Raw genomic sequence first — 4,933 nt, forward strand, 5'->3', positions numbered from 1 at the left:
ATGCCATCTCCTGATTAAATAAAATAAAAAGCATAAATAGATAGTAAATAATAATATAAGCAATATGATACTGGTAAATTTAAAGAAGAAAAGGGGAGCAAAGGCAAGAGGTGTATTACATGAACCATGGTGTGAAAAGCTTCATAATAACAGAGTCTTCAAATACAGGGCCATTTGGGATAGCATACATGAATCTTTGCATATTCTTCACCACCACACAACAGCTGTGATACGTACTTCCTACTTTGACCTTGATTCAAATGAGAGTTATTAAAGATCAAGATCAATCTTTATCTTGGTAAGAATGATAAAATAGTGAGTCTTATATAATTACTCAAGCTTTATAATACATATGTACATGGTCAACTGAGATGTAACTGAATTAGCTAAAATACCTTCCCAAATAGAATGATATTGCCAGCATTAGAGCCAAAAAACTCCTCATATGCATCGAGCATGTAGAAAGGAAGAGATCCATCAAGTTCCACTACAAATGGTGGTTTTTCATCAGAATATACACCAGGAATGATCTCAGCATTCAAATAAGAGCTTATGTTCGTCTTCAATCCCGCTGTTGCACCGAGAGTTGGATCCTTTTCCACTTTAATTTTAACATTTAAAGTCCAACCGTCGACCTCCTTCATCACTGGCTCAACTTTCAGTTCACTATTATCCTTAGATGCTTCAACTTCACTTGCCACCACTGGTGGCTCCTCCATAACACCCAAATCTATTTCATTATTAGGAAATTCTAGCACTTCCTCCCTTCTTCTATTATGTCGTGTTTATGCAAACTATTTGACGATGGAGTATTCACAGCCACCACACTTGGAAATCTCAAAAGACCAAAACTTGTAGTAAGATGAAATTGAATACAGATCGAGCTCAGATTGGTACGTATCTCTTCAAAATATGCTTCCCTGTTATGCTAATCCCACCGCTATTCCACCAATAGCTCCGGCAACAGCCGCCGACCTAGGGCCCGCCGCCGCCTTGTAAAGCGCTCCGGTCGCTAATCCAGCCAATACGCTCTAGTCGCTAATCCAGCCACCACGAATTTCATTCCGATTAACCCTAAGTTTCATGGTGTATCTAGCCTCAGAAGCCTTCACGCCCTCTACTAAACCCTTCCCGGCGCCAACTACTGCGCCGCTGAGGTAACCGATGTCGGTGTAGTATATCAGGTTTTCGCCCCATGAACGTCGTTGAGCGATCGATTCCTCTTGATAGAGGTATTCAGGAGATGTGGGAAGTTTGTACAGGGACTCTAAGATCATGGTAAGGGTTGTATAGCCGACTGTTGTCGTGGTGGTCATCGTTTATGATGCGATTTGAAGATAACGGTTGGTAAGATATGTCGTAATTAGGGCTAAAATTAGGGTTTCGATCTTTCAAGAATCTAATTCCAAGAGAGAGAGATGTTTGATGATACTGAAGATGAAGATGAGGGATCTAGGGCTTTTTCTTGCTAAGTATAAGAGGCGGGGGATTAACTTTTTAGGATTCAATAGGCGGGGGTAATTTTCGTTGATTTCATTTCCCGCCTAGAACGCGTGTTTCACTTAAAAATTATAAAGCGACACATTTACATGACGCACATTTTATGAAAGGCGCCCTCCGCATTTTTTTTTCTTTTCTGACACTACTTTTAGGGCGCGCACAAATGCGTGTCCTCTATCCTTTAAATTTTGCAAAACTGACATTATCTTTTAGGGCACTTACAAATGCGCGTCGTCTATTAGCAAGTGTCATTGTTTGCGCCTCATTAAAGGGTTGTTTTCTTGTAGTGACATGTTGTTTCCAACTAAATCCATTTTGTTTAAAATCATATATTACGTATTACTTAACAAAAATGTTCAAAACAAGTTGTTTCTACAAAATTAAGTTGTGTAAAATAATATATTACATACTACTTAACAAAAAGTTTGAAAGAAAGTTGTTTCCAACAAAATCAAAATGTATGAAATTAGAATATGACATATAATTTTAAAATATTTCACGTAACTGCATAATATATCAAATGCTCTCTGAATATTACACATTACTTCACCAAAATGTTTGAATCAAGTAGTTTAGACAAAATCAGAATATTTAGATAGCAAAACCCATATCAATTTATTTGTACTGCATATTCCAATTAAATAATGCAATAACATTTGAACTTAGATTATACTAACAAGAATATGTAGAATATCAAAATCGAAAAAACTTTTTTTACTAAATTTATACTAGAAGATAAATAATTAACATAAGACCTGAAATAACTCACATATGGCCCCCAATGGAATCATAATGTGTTACTTTGTTTGAGAACTTTTTTTGAATCCTTTATCCTCGATTCTTTGGTATTGAATTTTCTGAAAATCTGAAATTCATAGCTAAACCTGTCGACAATAAAACTACATCATAAATGTAAAAGAATTCAAAAATAGTTAGACTTCAATGTTATAAAACACTATATCATCTAATGAAATAAAGTTATGAAGTAACATATGACATCATATTAGAATAGCTAGAATATCAACTTATAAAACATTATATTAATAAACTTTTCTTCAATATCCATGTGATCAACAAAATAGCAATAAAATCTAAGATTATATTATAGTTCAGACACCTATAACATCATATAAATTTCTAAAATTCATAGCTAAACCTATATATACAATAAACATATATCATAAACTCTAAAGAAATCGTAAACAATTAGACTTCAATGTTATAAAACACTATATCATATACTAAAATAAAGTTATGAACTGATATATGAAATCATATCAGAATACCTAGAATATCAACTTATGAAACATCAACTTATTAAACTTTTTTCTAGAATATTCAACTAATAAGCAAAATAACAATAACATATCAGATTAAATTGTAGTCCAAACACATATAACTTCTTAGAAAATCTAGAAATTTTTTTATGATGTTATAAATTGATTATTATATGTAGCTAGAGTACACAATTTCATAAAAAATGCTTCATAAATCATAATTGTTGAACAATCAGGAACAAAATCGAGGATAACTCAAGAGCATGTAGAATACACAAGTTTGAATTTTCGTTGATTTATAAATTAGAATAACTATATCATAAACCCTAACTACGTAAATCCGAATAATTTTATTACCAAGTTATAGTTGAAATATAGGAAAAATCAATACATGTTTTGTGGATTGGAGAATAATCAGGAATATGAATCTATAGAATGAAGCATTTCTATGGCCGGTTTAGTGTTTATCGTGATGAAACCTAAAACAAATTATAAACACGAAAAACATGTTGATACAGAAATAGATGAAAATTGAGCTTGGTGATTCCGTTTTCTAGGGTTTTGAATTTTTACAACACATAATAGCAAGCATAATATATATAATTTTATATTAAAACACACATTTCAAGTCATAGACTAACAAGATACCATGTAATAACATTTAAGAATATATAGAATATTTTACTAGAACATACATTATAATAATTAGAATAGTTAAAATATAGCATAATAACAATCAAGAATATATAAATAAATATCAATCCAAAATATATATAGTATTCAACTAAAACATAAATTATACATCATATAAGAATTAGAATATCACATAAAAACATTCCAGAATATATAGACTTTAGTGGAATTATAAAAGTTCATGTATTGCAAAGTGGAGATTCATCATGTATATAATCAGAATCTAATTGTGTAGAATGAGCCATTTTTGTGATCATTTTAGTTTTTTGTTATGGTGAATATGAAACAAACTAACTTAAATTAACTACAAACATCAAATATTAGTAATATTCCAAGGCTTTACAACATACAAGAGATTCAATTAAATACCAAATCAAAAAATTAAACTAATAATCCATTGATTAATATAAATCAAAATCATATACAAATCAGAATCATATAAAAATATCTAGAATACTAACATATCAACCCATATTATACAGATTTAGTAGCAGGTCATGTCATTAATTAACAAATCTACTTCTAAAATCAAATCTATAATTCATCAAATAAGCAAACCCGATATCATTAAGACATTATAAGGAGACAAAACCTAATTTATCAAATATTAAAACCTAAAATACCTGCATAGATGTAATTTCCTCATGTTCTGGATCTCTTAAGTCAGCAGGGGAAGTTTTTTGTATGAAAACTTCGATCTGAAGCCTTTGATTGAGAATCAACTACTTCTGACGAATCCTCACACAAACCAGAGCTTGAATTAGAATCAATTTTAGCAGAACGAGTCACGATTGATGCTCGATTAGAAAAAAACCTTCGAATTGGTGTACCCAAGCCTTGAGAGATTGGAAATAAAGTTTAATCATGAACGAACTTTAAATTGATGAAAGAAAAATGTGATCACGATTCAAGATCAAAATATGAATCAGAACGTTGAAAATCAAAATGATAGTGAATAATAATCGATTTTTAGAGTTTTATCGAGAAGAAATTAGAGTATTTTAACTCAAAATCACTTACAGATAGAAAACTAGTAAGAAATTATAGTATTATATGTCATCTGGATTAAATCTAGATGAAAAATCTGAATTTGATTCGGAAAGACCTATTTGTTGTAAAACCAAGCTCCAATTTCATTTTATTCAAGAATGTTGATGCTCGAGAACTTGATCCAATTTTAGAATTAAAATAACAATGTTGAAAATCCGAATCAGAACGAAACATAAGATGTTGACGATCAAGATTGAATAAGATGGATTTTGGTGTTCGTATCGAGGTTACTTAGTTCGATCGGAATGAAGAAGATTGAAGAGGATATAAAGTGTTTTTGCGACCTGAATGAAATAGAAAGTAAAATCTCCTTACTGCCCCTCTACGCCCTTAGTCTAATCTTAAAGTTCCATTTAATTGCAAAAATGTCACTGCCTCCTTATGTTGTGTAATCTGATTTAATTCTAGCCTTA

The 4,933-nt window shown here is 31.2% G+C and overlaps 1 pseudogene; it reads right to left on the reverse strand.

Annotated features, from left to right (window-relative positions):
• Positions 1–885: 885 nt before the first annotated feature.
• On the reverse strand, positions 886–4,116 carry LOC111895200 (mitochondrial import inner membrane translocase subunit TIM23-2-like; annotated as a pseudogene).
• Positions 4,117–4,933: the final 817 nt, after the last annotated feature.

The sequence above is a fragment of the Lactuca sativa genome, chromosome 6 (assembly GCF_002870075.4).
Source record: "Lactuca sativa cultivar Salinas chromosome 6, Lsat_Salinas_v11, whole genome shotgun sequence".
NCBI lineage: Eukaryota > Viridiplantae > Streptophyta > Magnoliopsida > Asterales > Asteraceae > Lactuca > Lactuca sativa.